This window comes from Lissotriton vulgaris, chromosome 1_1, assembly GCF_964263255.1.
Source record: "Lissotriton vulgaris chromosome 1_1, aLisVul1.2, whole genome shotgun sequence".
NCBI lineage: Eukaryota > Metazoa > Chordata > Amphibia > Caudata > Salamandridae > Lissotriton > Lissotriton vulgaris.
The window spans coordinates 1,599,961,694-1,599,978,191 of record NC_141685.1 but is presented as its reverse complement, the minus strand read 5'-3'; positions in this window follow the sequence as shown (position 1 = coordinate 1,599,978,191).

Genomic DNA, 16,498 nt, shown 5'->3' with positions numbered 1-16,498 from the left:
TAAATATCCCTTAGCAGGCTTCGCCACCGGTACATCACGCAACGTGATTCAACTGCGGTGCATGGGGATTGTAAATCTGCCCCCTGATTCTCAGGCATGATTGGGATGATCACGGATTTGCTCTAGTTATTTACCACACCAGACATGCCGCCATACCTCACCAGCTCCTGTGTCATGGGCGCCAAGTTATCCTTCGGATCCGTCATGTACAATGTGATGTTGTCAGCTTACATTGACACAGTGAGTCCCCTTATCGTAAATCCTATCCTTCTATTTCAGATGGTGTTGTAGTAGGCGAGCTGCAAGTGGCTCTGTGGCTATCGCAAATAAAAGTGGTGACCGTGGGCAGCCCTGTATGGTGCTCCTTGAAATTGAGATAGGTTCTGAAACCAAGCGTTGATTCTCAGATGCAATATGGGTAACATGTAAAGAAGCTTGATCTGTTGGATAAAGAGTGGGCTCAGCCCCGGCCTGTATAACAGTGGGTACAAGAACCCCCACTCCAGGGAGTCAAAAGCCTTGGTGGCATCAAGAAGTGCCACTATCACCGGGACATGTGGTGGCGAGATAATGTAACAGCCCAAATAGTGTCCTGAGATTATGGGAAGTTGACCTCCCCGGCACGAAGCCGAACTGATATGGACTGACAATCAGTGAGAGCAATGGTTGAAGTCTGGTGGCCAGGATCTTGGCAAAAATCTGAGCATCAAGATTTATCAAAGAAAGTGGGTGATAAGAATCACATTGAGAAGGGTCCTTATCCGGCTTATAATAGCGTAATAATAATGGCCATGCGCAGGGACCCCGGAAGAGTTCCCAGCAGCAGTGCTTCCTGGTAGACTACTAAAAGATAAGGATCAAGCAGCTCTGAGTATTCTTTCTAGAATTTGGCCATTAGACCATCAGCACCAGGTGCTTTGTCTGCTGGCAGGCTACCAATAACTTGGCGCTCATCTTTTTCTTTAAATGGTACATCCAAACACTCTTGATGTGCACTTCTGAGCCACAGGAGTTCTATTGAGTCAAAATATTCTCCCAAAACAGAGTCTGGTGGGTTAGAGCGGGATGTGTATAACTGTGCATAAAATGTCCTCATGGTGTCCAGTATGTCTGGCGGAGTGAGTGCTGCAACCCCAGAAAAGGTATCGAGTGCGGGTATAAAGGAGTGTAGATCCTTAGTTGTGAGACAGAAAATAATTCTGGACCATGCGTGATGCTGTTATGTAATACATGTACCCTCCCGGGCAGTGGGATGGAACACTCACCATGAATCAATAAGTTTGTAAGCAGAGATTAGTCCTTTAAGAACCGTGGCAGCTTGTGGATGGTGTGAGCGTCAAAGTCCAGCTCTGTCATCTGTTAGCGACAGCATAATGTTGAAATCGCCCCCCGTTCCTTGCGATACGTGGGGATGACCACAAGGAAAATTCAATTGCGCATAAACGAGCACAAGAGCACCATTTGGTGCAACAAACAAGCAACCAGACTGACCAATCACTTTCTCCAAATAAAACATACTCCAGAGGAGATGATTTGGACAGTCTTGGAGAAACCTTTTGTGCCACCCCATGTACGTGATGTCTCTAGGTTCTTGTTCCCAAGAGAACAAAAGTGGATTTATAGATTGAAGAGCAATACAGAGGGTTTGAACGATGACATCCCATGGGTGTCTATCTAAAAACTCTACTCCTAGTTCCCTTTACATGTCTCAACAGACACCTCTGTTCCCTTGTGTTAATATCACCAAACCTGACATGCAGTTCTTGGCTTAAACTATGATCCTAACCTGTTAAACAACACCGCTTTGCTTCGATTGTTATATTGTTGAGCAGTGGCTTACTAAGGTTGTAAAGACAGGTAGTGATTGACTTGACACGTGACCCAATGTTAAACCCTTCTGATGGGGGGAGTACGTTTCTGTAATTTTCCTGTTGGTTTCCTAGAACGCCTACAACAGTGACCAAGCCTCCTTTGAGCACTTTATGCAAAGATCACTACATAGTAATCTTGGTGGAATTTTACATGCATGAGTCATTGTTGTACAGTCGGCTTGTACCATACTCAGTAACTTTGGGTTTATGTAGTTTGCCCTTTTTTGATGTCACGTCAGGGACCTATTAGCCCTGGGGTCTTTGAGTATAGTTTCACTGTATGGACAGACGGGGTGTGTTCCACAGTGATACTATTGGACGCGCTATTAACCAATGCGCGGTAAGGACAGCGAGGCGTAAGGGTCCTGTCTAGTTCGTTTCACCATAGCGAAAATAGACAGTTTAACTACGATGATTCTAAATGGGTCCCATGCCCAGTTTTCAGTAAAGCTCATGTTGGTGTTAAAGAGCATCTATAAACAATGACCACTCTTTCCCTAAGGTCTGTGCATATTTTACCAATATCGCTACATAACAGCCTTTGTGGAAATCAACAGACATAATGTACCGCTTGACAGCAGGCTTTGCGCTGTATTTACTAATTCCGGGCCCTTAGATTTACACCAAACTATTGGTCACGTTACGGACCAATCAGGCTTGAGGATTTTACTTGTAGTAGGAAGCCGGCGGAATGCCGTTGCTCCTCCACGTTGTGCCGCCGTTTTAATATCTGTGAGCACGGATTAATACACATATAGATATTCTAACGTGTATCTATAATCTATATGGAATTACGTGGCTCATTCATTTCTTCACTGCGGACCTTTACTTTCTTGAACGTACAGGCCACGTGGTGCGTTTTTCAGCGTTATCATTGGCTGCTTCTATAACCAATCCATAGTGTGACAGCGGAATGGAAGGCTTCTGGCCATCTAATTTCACTTAAAACAGAAGATGTTTGGAAAAGTGGCAGCCCTTATGTTGTTCCCAATTAGGTCCGCAGCCCGAGTGGCGATTTGCAGGCTCCTGATTGGCTTCAGCACTGTTTATAGTCGGGCAGCCCCGTCACGTCGGTACCTCCCCCCTTGGCTTAGGACGAGGCCAGAGGTACCGACGGACAGGTGAGGTGTGGCAGGGCGCTTTGTTTTCTCCTGTTTCGCTTCTATTTCTTCTGCAATTTTGCAATGCTCTGCAGGGCTTCTTTGCCAGAGGGGAACGTTGCTCCCTCTCCAGCGCCTGCATTAACTCATGGGGTGTATTTTGGCTAGAGCCTTGTGGTAAATATTTCTTTGGCCATCCTTTTGAAGTCAAGGTCAAAAACCAACAGACATGTTCTTGTAAGTTTTGCCAGTTTCTCGTTTAACACTACCTAGAGCTAGATATCACTTATACTAGCTCTGGTTATGGTTTCAAAGCAAAACTTGTGTTTACGTTATATACCAGCCTAATGGAATTCCTGCAATCTCCATTTTCCATGACCAATACCAAGGTTTTTAGTGCATCTTTCTGATTGCACATGTAGTGGACATTTACTTGTTGGGCCACACCTAATGAGGGTAACCCACATATGTAATTTCTCTGTTTTTCCACTACTAAAGAGCCGGCCTCCACTTCCTGAGCAGTGGCCAGGAGAGGTGAGGTTTACTCCCAAGCATTTTTGGGTGAGTAAATAAAATTTCCACTACTTTTGTTACTATCTTTGTGAAGGCTGACTTTGAAGCAATTTGTTATATGTATATATTTGTGTGTTTGAAATTTTTAAGGAAAGAATCCTTTAGAAATTTAGAAACCGGAACACCGACGCAGGAAGTATTACGTGGAGGGTAGGGTATCCGGTATCACTTGTTAAACAATCTTGAACAGTGTTCTTGTTATTTCTTTGCAGTAGTGTATATAAAGGTCCTGATGAAAGCCTGGTAGGGGAGACGCCCCTGAAATGGCAGAAACATGTTGACCGTAATACCATCTAGTCCTGGCAGTCATTATTTCAGACTGTCATACACTCTCTTTTAACGTTGACACCATGATTTATCCCCAATAAAGTTCCCCTATATCATGGTAGCCAATTTTAAGTTGCACATTTGATTTTTCTTCACACACATTTTTTCACTGCAATCAACTTCCCACACCATTACACCCACGTGACAACATCTTTGGGTCGGATCAATCACTGGAGGTCTTGGAGAATTGGAGAATTACACACAATACCAACAGGTGTGTCCCCTTATCTAGACCATTACCCAATCCCGATGACGATGCTCCGCCATATGGGTGGGCTGATGGGATTCATTTCCAGTCTCTAACACACGTATTGCACCTGACACATAGTTTCTTGCTTCTGTCTTTCTGCTCAGTCTTTTTCTTAATATAGACCACTACTAGTCTTTTGTTTTGTTTCTACATGTTAAAATATTAGTCAGCAGAAGTGAGGCAATCTAGGGAGGCTCCCACGCATGGATATCAACACTTTTCCTCCCAATTGGAGCCTACCAGCAGTGCGATGGCTATACAGGAATTGAGTAGTGTATTCTCTGGGTATAAGTAGAACAGCAGAGAGTCCAGTATGCACTGCAACAAACCATAAATAAGGTTACCAACCCTCCCCCCACCCACACCAACCCCCCAATCAGGTTGGGTTTTCCTAATTGAACACCCTACAGTAAACGTGCACTCTCGGAACATGGGGATAGAAGGAATCATCCCTGAGGGGGGGGGGGTGAGTTTGCCGACATACTGTCCAGTCATGTAGCAATAGGGTGACCAATCAGGTTTAGGACTATCAGTATAAAATTTCAACAATCTGAATCAGAAAAAAGCAGAGTACTAACAAACAGCTTATCTTGCTTTGTTGTATAGCGTTTTAGGATCCGAGCGAAATTTACCGACGCATGCCCTTATATAGATACAATTCATATTGCCCTTATATAGGCATAGAAATCATAACCATATTCAGACATAACTCATGCAGTCCAAATACAGGAATGGCTACTTCCACTCGTTCCAAAAAGCCACAACGATAACTTGGAAAACTCGGCTTCAACAGTCGGGGACATCCCCTTACTTGAATATTGATTTGTCCTAGAAATCATGGAGTTTTCAAAGAACTACCATTCCCTTGGGGTTCTTTGGTGATGTTATTATGTCCGACTTTATGTCATACTAGGCACCTTCAAGGTATAAATATGCCTACACTTGCCCTAGCAAACACGCAGTGGTTCGGAGCAGCTCGACTATCCACTTGCCCGACGCAGCTCTCTACAGCAAGTGCCAAAGGAAGCCGACCCTCCAGCTGAAGCACTAATCAAGAGGCTGCATTCTCTTGCTGAGAATCCAGCTCCAGTGTTTCCAAGCTCCACTTGCTGGGTGTTGGGAAATCGAGTTCAAGACAGAGATACCAGACCTCCTTCATTCTAAAACCTAGGTACAGAACTGATTAGACGCTAAGAGAAATCTTAAATAGATTCTTGGCAAATAAACTAAACCTATGCTACACCATACTTACTTCTTCCCTCATACTAGACCTAGGTTATGTACATTGGGGTAGGCGTATTTTAGAAGCACCAGTTGAGTACTTTTAGCCTTTGTTTTTTATGTATGTATTTTATGGCTTAGAAACCATACCATGCTTTTACAGTATTATTTTATAATACTTTTCTTGCTGTACGCATTATACTTTACAGCCAGTATTACGATTGTAGCACTTCATTTCTTTTGCATGAGAAAGAAGACTGTTCTATAAATAATTTTATTGAAAACGCCCATCCCTCTATTTTTCTGCACCTCGGCTGAAACGGAGCATGCACGATTGACTGAGTGAAATATCTACCTATTGTTTCCACGACTCTGAAGATACATTTATTCTTGGGGAAACAAAGTTGTCATGTTTATGCGGTTCTCAGAAATGAATCCCTTCTTGTGTATTCAAGAAAGTTTCTAGTGACCTCTGAGCTAGCTGGCACCCACAATTAAGTCTAATATATTCGATAGAGACCTGGTTGACCTCAGGCCTACGTCAAATCTAAAGGATATCTTATTCCAATGCGCAGAGCCAATTGGGAATATAGGAAGCACACCACAGCTTTACAAAATTATAGCACCACTAGGACCCAGTCTATGGGCCATGGTAGTTAATCAATGTCACTTAGCTGACTCTGCGATGACGTACCCTTCTCGTGATCTTTATCATGTTGCTTCTTCACACGTTGCTTGGCAAACTGCAGAGGGGCAATGGCCTCTGTAAAAATCATGGGTTTACCCCTTGTCTGCACCTGAAGTTTGGCAAGGTAAAGCATTGCATATTTCTTGCAAGTCTTCTGTAGCAGTTTTTTGGCTGAAATAAACTCTCGCTGGGCCGCTTGAACTGCCTGTGTAAAGTGCAATGGCGTTGCCCTGATGTTGTAATTCCCCTTGTTCATGGGCCAGTCAGTGAATAGTGTCCCTGTCCCTATAATTTAGTAAGCAAGCAAGAATCAGACGAGGTTGAGCACTGGGGGGTCTGGGCCCCAGAGTGTGGTGGGAGCACTCCACCAGGATCATAACTGACAAGTCAGATCTGAAGAGGTCTTGCAGGAGGCCTTCAATGTACTTTTCCATGTTTGGTATATGTGTAGATTCTGATATGCCTGTAATGCGGACGTTGTTCCTCCTTGATCTCGCTTCAAGATCTTCATTGCGCACTCGTATCACTTCAAGCATTTTGTCTATGTGGAAGAGGTGGTCTAGTGTCTCTACCTGGTGATCTTCAGAATCGGAGACTCTGGTTTCCAAGGCGTCAAGCCTATTTTCATGTTTCTCCACCTTTTGGGAGACGTGATCCATATGCACCAAAAGTGAGTCCAGTTTCACTCAGCATGGTCCTTATGTCATTGTGCGGGTCAGGTTCTAGCTGTGTTTCCGGCACTATTGTTTGCGGCATCGGTTCACCATCTTGTAGCCTGAGGGGGGCGCTTTTCAAAGGTAAGTTTGGCTTGTTTGTTGCCCGCCTTCCTCATTTTAACTTCCCTCTGTTGTGCTGTAACCCAGACCGGGGAGGGTATGCCAAACAGTGCAGGTCTTGTTAAGGGTAGGATGACTGTTGGTATACTGGGTCAGTTCCCAGTGGTGTAGTGAGTTCCCAAAAGTGTCAGCCCCAGTGTCATTAAGAGAGAAATGCAGATCCTACTATCACTGTGCCACTCAATTGAATCCGCAACGGCCCACCATCAGATAACAGCTTGTAAAGGGGTGGATAGGCCCACGTGTAATGGTGACTCTGGAATTAGGCACGCTGTAACACAGGAGGCTGCCAGCCAAGACGTGTCCCCGACCCCCAGAGGCCCGCTCGCATCCCAAAGAGCGGGGCCTGTTCGCCCGAGGCACGTTTAATGATGGAGCCAATGCACTTGTAGACTCAACTGTGGCATATCAGGAGCTGGGAACGCCTGTTTTTATTGTGGAACCCCAAGCACAACACAGTGCCTGCTGTCTCTGGAGGTCAGCGATTTACTATTGTGGTGGAGGTCCCTTCTTGTTCAGCATTAGGCCTCTGAGGCCCATTGGTCGTGTAGCCTGGTCTATTGAGGATGCCGATCTTTGCAGCGCTAATTCAGGCCCCAAATTCAGCCCAAGCCTTGTCACAGTCCAGGAACCACCCCAGCCATTGCCAGGCCCTGCGTGAGTCCTACTCGCTCTGTGGGGGCCTCCGCATGCTTTGAGTTGAAAGCAGCGCTCTCCCTGGGCCCAGATCGTTCGAGCCCTGCCACGGGTCAGCAAAGGTTTCAGCTTGGCCCAAGGCATGTTCCAGGCTGTACACGCACACAGTGCCAGGGCTGCGCAGCAGATTCTCCGTTCTGAGCCGGTGGACACCCAGGGGCTGCCTTACTTGTGCATGTTCACTCACCGCTGTGGGCAGCCGCAGCTACCTTTGATGCCTCACGGAAGCACGGGCTGGAGCCACCACAGGCACGCCCTCACTCAATCACCATCCGACAGGCCTCGCAGGCGCTCCCAGCTTCAGGCGCACTCCTCCTGACGACTCTGGTCTCCAGCACAAGAGTCAGCGATTGCACCACTGCGGTTCCGCAATCTTGGTCTCGAATCAGTTGGCACCTGAGCTCAGCTGACACCCATCCGGTGAGTCTCCGCTGTTATTTTCACTCCGGTCCATCAAGTAGTGCGGACCCCCGCCGGGGTCCAGTCGCATAGTCACAAAGTGGTTTTCTTCATTAATTTATAATGCACCATGGCACAAAATGCACCAGTGCGAGCTGCGAAGTTTTCTGCACTCGATCCTCCTTACTTGGAACCAGAATGGGTAGCCAGAGGCCTCATAGTTGATGGATGTTGTGATCGGCTGGCAGAGCCTCTTTACCAAGCTGCCATCTTGCAGCTCGGCCTCGGCCACGTCCCCAATTAATTATAATAACATTTCTTCTCACCCTATTCTCATATAAACCAACAACATGCTCCTAAAAACAATAACACAAATAAATTAACTAATTAATTAGTCAGTCAGTCAGTCAGTCAGTTCATCTTTATTTCGGCTGTATAGCCATAAAAGCAGGAAGTACAAAAACAAAAGAAACATTTACAGACAGATATATACAGAGCCCTTTACCAGCAATCAATCACATAACAGATTACAATTAATAGAATGGGGCAAAGTAACAATTAATCCAAAACAAGTAAATTTACAGTACTGCGTTAAAATCTAGATAATTTAAATAAAAAGGTTATTTCCAAGGTTAAAAAGCCAGACTAAAAACCAGAGTTTAAAACATTTAAAACCTTTAAAACCACACATTTTACAAATGGTAAACTCAGTGCATTCTGCATTGGCTAATGCTGAATGGAGAAAGCTACGGGCTCCAATATTGCATTACAGCTTGTATCCAAAACGTTTCCTGATGAGATACACATTAAACAAAACCCTACTTATGCAAAAAACTACCAGTTGCAAGGTATTATACTTAATTAATATGCTCTGCCTCTTTGTACGACCTGACACCCATATTTTTACAGAGGGGTCTAATCCAGCGGTGCCTAGGTAACTTATAGGCCAAACAGAAAAACAGTAAATGGACATCGTCTTCCTTTGCCTTTAATGAGCAGAGGGTACAGAGACCGTTATCATTTTTACCTCCCCAACTGCATGTATTAGCATTCGTCTGTAGTACCACATATCTAAGTTGCAAGTATAACGTTTTTGCAAATGGTGGTCCTACCTCATCCATGAATGGTTCCAATGCAGCGTTATCCTTTATGATAAAAGAATTCTGAGTCAATATGCCAATAGATGAACTATGAGATAGCTCATCGTTGACATAGGACCAATAGGTGGACTTTAAAAGCTTTTTACACACCAGTGTCATATTCTGGGGTTCATCCCAAAAATGGGACAGCCCTAACCTGGCACACCAAAGGGAGATATGTTTTAACCAGGCGATTTTCTTATACTCATCAATCTGAATAATTTCTATCAGTCCATTTTTATAGTTACACAACTTCGGGGTTGTCCATAACCTTACCCAATACAGCAATGGTCTAAGGGCTGCTTGGTAATCTGTCCGTTTAAGATCCAGATCCAAAAACACTGGAACTAGAGGAGTTCTGGTTGGTAATTTAAGTAATCTACGCAAAAAGTGTTTTTCTTCCCTTTCAAAGTTGCGTTTACAAAAATGCCCCCAAACCTCGGCACCATAAAGTGCCGCTGATTGGGCCTTTGCCTTAAATACTTCGAGTGCCGGCGTAACAGCTTTAGAATAGCTAGCTCCATGCACTTTTAGGATGGGCATCGAATTCTGCTTAAAAGATAACCTACTTTTTACTAGATGTCCCTTCCATGAAAGGTTACTATCCAACATAATGCCTAGGTAATTAAAACTCCCCACATATTCCAATTTTTGGTTATTTAGAGCCAAATTCTTCCTAAAGGACTTTTGCAGGTTTATGGACATATATTTTGTTTTAGATGAGTTTATTTCCAACCCCTTCTTTACACAGTAACCATAAAATGAATTTACCAGGTTTTGAAGACCCTTCCGAGTCTGTGAGATGAGGATTGTATCATCTGCAAAAAGTAATGCCGTAATCGCCTCATCTCCTAGCTTCGGGGAATCATGGTCGCAGTCCCTTAAATAAACAGGTATATCATTAACATATAATGAGAAGAGTGTGGGCGCCAGTACACAGCCTTGACACACGCCACGACTCACAGATATGGGCTTTGAAAGTTCACCTCCCTTCCCCCATCTAACTTTAGCATAATTCCCTGTGTGTAATCTGATAAGTTCTTTAAGTAGCTCGCCGGGGACCCCCATATCTCTTATTGTGATCCACAGAAGATTCCGTGGAACGAGGTCGAAGGCGGCCCTCAAGTCTATAAATGCCACGTACAAGCTGCCCTTTCTTATATTAATGTACTTCCAGCAGATGCACGTGAACATGAACACTTGATCCACCGTACTAATTTTTGATCTAAACCCTGCTTGATATTTGGACACTATCTGTGTCCCCTCCATCCATTCTATAAGTCTATTTAAAATATGTCTGGCAAAAACCTTCTGTAAAAGATCGATTAAACTAATTGGGTGATAATTGCCCGGATCATAATGATCCCCTTTTTTGAAAATTGTTACAATTTCTGTCCCTTTCCAACTGTCGGGGATTGGTGTTCCAGCCACTATAGAATTACATAAAAAATTAATGTAAGGCCCCCATACTTCTACATCAGGTTTAAATAAATCTCCAGGAATCTTATCCGGTCCTGGAGCTTTACCCGCTTTAATGGCCTGTAGTGCCGGTATGTAACACTTACAACGCAACTTTTACGTCGTAATGCTGTTACAACGCAGCTATTACAACGCAGGATCCATTACATCGGATGCCATTACAACGCATGGCATTACATAGCAGATGCTATTACAACGCATACCATTACATCATAAGTATTGGTAAGTATATAATTTTTTTAAATTTTATTTTATATTATATAATTGATTTAAATATAATTAATTATAAATAAAAATATTTATTTATGTTTTTAAATATTATAAATTAAATATATTAATTTAAGTAATTTTTTAAATAAGTATGAGTATAGGAGTATATGTTTTGGGGTGTTTGGGTATTTTTAGGTTTTAGGGCAGGGTTTGGGTTTTGGGGTACAGGGGTGTTTTTAGGTTTTAGGGCAGGGTTTGGGTTTTGGGGTACAGGGGTGTTTTTAGGTTTTAGGGCAGGGTTTGGGTTTTGGGGTACAGGGGTGTTTTTAGGTTTTAGGGTAGGGTTTGGGTTTTGGGGTACAGGGGTGTTTTTAGGTTTTAGGGTAGGGTTTGGGTTTTGGGGTACAGGGGTGTTTTTAGGTTTTAGGGCAGGGTTTGGGTTTTGGGGTACAGGGGTGTTTTTAGGTTTTAGGGTAGGGTTTGGGTTTTGGGGTACAGGGGTGTTTTAGGTTTTAGGGCAGGGTTTGGGTTTTGGGGTACAGGGGTGTTTTTAGGTTTTAGGGTAGGGTTTGGGTTTTGGGGTACAGGGGTGTTTTAGGTTTTAGGGCAGGGTTTGGGTTTTGGGGTACAGGGGTGTTTTTAGGTTTTAGGGCAGGGTTTGGGTTTTGGGGTACAGGGGTGTTTTTAGGTTTTAGGGTAGGGTTTGGGTTTTGGGGTACAGGGGTGTTTTTAGGTTTTAGGGCAAGGTTTGGGTTTTGGGGTACAGGGGTGATTTTTAGGTTTTAGGGCAGGGTTTGGGTTTTGGGGTACAGGGGTGTTTTTAGGTTTTAGGGTAGGGTTTGGGTTTTGGGGTACAGGGGTGTTTTTAGGTTTTAGGGCAGGGTTTGCGTTTTGGGGTACAGGGGTGTTTTTAGGTTTTAGGGCAGGGTTTGGGTTTTGGGGTACAGGGGTGTTTTTAGGTTTTAGGGTAGGGTTTGGGTTTTGGGGTACAGGGGTATTGTAGGGTTCAGGGGTAGGTTTGTGTTTTGGGATAATTAAATTATATTTACCATTTTTAAATTAATTAAAATATATTTAATAAATTAAATTAATTTTATTACATTAATTACATTTTTAAATTAAATTAATTAAATTAAATAAATTATTTCAATTAATTTTTTTTATTTTCAATTATAAAATTATGTACATTAAATTAATTTCATTATTTTAATTAAATTAAATTATTTCCTTTTTTATTAAAATTACATTTATTAAATAGATATCATTTTATTAAATTAAATTAATGGCTATTTTAAAATGTATTTTAATTAAATTAGTTAAATTAAATTAATTAAATTAACTTAATAACATTATTTAAAAAAGGTATACTTACCTATACTTACGATGTAATGCCATGCGTTGTAATAGCATCTGCTATGTAATGCCATGCGTTGTAATGGCATCCGATGTAATGGATCTTGCGTTGTAAAAATTCTGTTGTAACGGAATGCGTTGTAAAAATCCGCGTTGTACTGACACCAATCCGTAGTGCCTGGGTAGTTTCCTCTATACTGAATCGCAATGGAGCAATACTCAATTCTAAATTACTTTCTTTATTTTGTATGGGAGACCCCTGTTCATCGTGTGAATAGGGTTTAGTAAAGTGGTCACACCATGTTTTTTCATCTAGATAAAGGTCCTTAGATGATCTACCCTTTCTGTTACCCTTGGCTATTAAACTCCAAAAGGTACCTTGATCTCTCAATTTAGCTGCTATTAGTAAATCGTCCCATAGTGCATCATACCATGTTTTTTTCGCCTGGGTCAAGATTTTGTTATATGCATGTCTACTTTCTTTTCTAGAATGGGAGTTTTTAGTTTTAACAGCCTGGATCAGATGGTACTTTGCTAGTCGACATTTTTTGTTGTACCAAGGGGTAACCAACTCTAGATGACCTTCGTTTGAGATCTTGTCCCTTTTATAAATTTTACTCAAAAAGGGAATTAAAGCGTCCACCAATTTATAATGTAGATCTAAAACACCCTGGCTGCCCAATAGGGGCTCCTTGCAAGATGCAATAGTGTCAGAAAAGGTATTATAAATATTTAGCATAGTCCCATCTTTAGCCAGGATATAGGGCCATCTCAGTGCACGTCTATTAGATATCTGAGGTTCCCCAAGGGAACTATTTAGTGCAATCTCTTCATCTCGTTTAGATATAAAAGGTTGAGGGTTTAGCCATAGTTGGAGTGGAAGATGGTCACTCTCTGTCCTATGGTCTATTTTAAAATCAATGAGTAAATACCATAAACTCAGGGAGACCAATATGAAGTCAATATGTGACTTACAATTGCCTTTACAAAATGTCGGGGCTGCTGGTCTATCCGACTGCAGGCGGCCATTACATGCCCTTAAATCGTGGCCTACAGTCAGCTGGAGAATTTGAGTTACTGCTACAGTACATTTAACTGACCCAGTAGAATCCAAATTTGGAATATTGTTTGCCATGTCCTGTTCTTCTAGTAAGTTATCAAGGCCCAACACTGGTTCGTATTTACAATTAAAATCCCCTCCTACTACCACTTGAGCATTCGGTCCTAGAGTTTCCAAAAGGGAGTCTAGAAGTTCTATCACCTTAGATTCTTTATTTGCTGGGTGTGGCCTATTGTATAAGTTTAGCAAATGTACCATTTCCTTTTCCCTTGTCACCAACTTTAATCCCAGTAAATCAGGGGAAGGGATTGTCAGTGGAGTAACTTCTATTTCTAAATTGACTCTAACCCATATCACCAGGCCCCCTGACGCTCTCCCTCTAACTGAGGGAATAGCATCACAATAAAAGGTTTTATACCCAAGCCTGTGTGGAGTTTCTAAAGCCCAAGTCTCCTGAAGGAGGATGATATCATAATCCTCAATATAGGTACACCAAACTAGGTCCCGAAGATTCCTAGCTAGCCCTGCTATGTTCCATGATATTAATCTTACAGATAATTTATCCTTGGATCTAGGTGAGGGTTTATCCAACAGTATATCTTGTGTGGGGTTGCCATCTAGAGGGACATATTTAATACTTATTTCTTCCAGTGAGGTGTTTCCAATAATGGATCCCTCAGGCACAGTGCTATCGATACGGGATATACTGGCCTCTCCTGAAATGCCAATGTTGTCACCAGCACGATTAGAAATCTTCTCCCTCACCACTGCCATTGGAATAGAGCCTAATATAGGCTTGTCATCGTAATTCAATGTGGGTGCCACTATTTGTGGATAATCAACTAATTAATTAATCAATTAATAACATTTAATAAACAATTAATATTTAATTCATAAAAAATTTTTTTTAAATAAGAATCAATAAACATTATTGATTACTTTATTAAAATTGCTTCCCACCATATTGCCCTATAAACCCACCACCCGCTGTCTGAATAGTTCAATATCTACATAATTCATTCCTGTTTGATTGCAAGTGTCCATACCTAGTGCCTGGGTAATTGAATCAGTACGTAAACGGTGCATAAGTATTCGATGAATGCCGTAATAGGGACTGACTGTTTAGATGAGTGCCTGATTAGTGCCTGGCTTAATGTGAAAGTATCTCCATTGTTGTTAGATACATGTGAGTATCTCTCTGACTCATTGCTTAAGGCCTCCTGGTAGTATGAAACTATCTATGTTAGTGTAGCTATCCTTTTTTTACTGAGCTATGTGTGAGTGAAGTCTATAGATCACACTTGATATATATTTAGATACATCGCTATCTTTATATATAAAATACATAAGTGCAAAAGATAGAAAATGGAACACAAAAGGAGAGGAAAACTATGGGGAAATGTTAACAGCATGGTGAAGTTTGAATGGGAGGTAGAAACCCGAATTATAAATTCCGTTGACGGGGGTGGGGAGTATATGGGTGAATACTGACCATTAAATATTACCAAGAAATGGTTTTATTGTACTGAAAATTAGGATTTACCAACATTTCAATATCCATAAAATCTGTAATCAAAAGCAAGGGTAACTGTTACACTATGGGTAGGAAATGACAGAAAACTATTGAGCTGATGATTAAAGAGGAAGAAAAAATTAAAAGGAGCCATAGACTATCTATAGGTAGAGAGAGAAAAATACAAAGTAATCTCTGTATTTCTAGGATGTGAGTTTTGGGGGTCATCCACTGGCTGTCCAAAAGACAGATGAGTCAGAGTCATATGATGGAGACTGAAAGGTTTAAAGAATTGATGGGCATCCATATAGAAGTGGTAACAGGAGATTACAAGAATAAATAAAGATGAGTGTTTAGCATGGTAAGCAGATATGAAAGTGTGATAGTCTCAACTGAAGAGTTAAATGTCAAATGTAGTAGTGTAATTAGTACCCATGATGTCTTCTGCAACAGCAGGCACAGCAAGGTATTCAGTGCAGCTCATTGGAAGCTAACAGTGAAATATTTTTTTAAAGCATAGCAAAGCACTGCAAAAACATTGTAACTCCATGCAGATGTCAGAAGGGAACACACGTGAAATAATATAATATATATGTTAAAGCAATTTCACAACGTTCCTAAGAAAATTGAACAAAAAAGGAACAAGCATGAAATGCCCTTTATGATTTCCACATCTCTCGTAGCCTCTGTTAAATCTGAACTGTTATGATTTGCAACGTACCCAATACGGCCTGGGTAGTCATCTAATCTTTCACCTACATTTACCCTGCAATGTACTTCATAGCGGGTTTGGTGTTTACCTTTTTACCTAGTTAGGTGCTGCATTCATGCTGTGTGGTTTTCTCTGAAAACTAGCCTAATTTTTTATACATGAGGATTCTCAGAATCACAATGGGGCTACCATCTTCTGCATAATAACTATGTACAAGGTTCATCACTTTCATCTTCTTCGGCCGTCATGACACAGCAAGGTAGAACCACTGAGGGTACCTTTTGGGTATATAAGCAGCAAATCTTGGCTGGAGCAGGTAGAGAAGAATGACTTCCATGCTGACACGAGAGGGTGAGGTTCTTGCAAACAGGCACTCCAGCACGCACTTGTCTGACATCCCTTGCTGGTGATAGAGCGTGATGGTGCTTTAAAATTGTAGGGGTGCATCATAATCATGGATAGTCCGCACACGTGTATATATATACTTGTGTTGTATTAACAAGTGATTATTAGAAATGTGGTGCAATAATGATGTGATGTTAGACGCTAGAAATGTATTGTGCCATGCAAAGAAAATCAAAATGATATTGACAACTGAAATTGTAACCCTTGCTACGTTGTAGTGTCCTAATGAAAAGTGTATGTGCAATACAATAGAATACATTTTGGTTTAAATGTGCACTGAGAAGAAGATTGCACAAAGAAATATTGAGAAATGCTTAACGTGTAATAATTGTAAATATTGTAGTGTGAAGCCTTATTAACTCGAGTGTATAATTTGATGTGTAAAGGCATAAATGAAATGTTCACGTTGAAAAAAGAAAGGTCTATTGGGTTATTCTTACGTTGGCCAAACTGTGCAGCCCCGGAAAATGTATTTTCCCTGGTGTGCTCTCGCATTTAGAAGTAGTCAGGGATTTCCATGTGCATACAAGGACGTTCCATTCTCACGTTTCAGTTGCAGGTGGAAGAAGCTGCCTTTGTTGAGTTAGAACTAACGCCTTTTGTTTTAGGAGTTAGGCATGGAGGAGAGGTGCAACAATGTAAACAATGAATGGATAATTCGGAGCC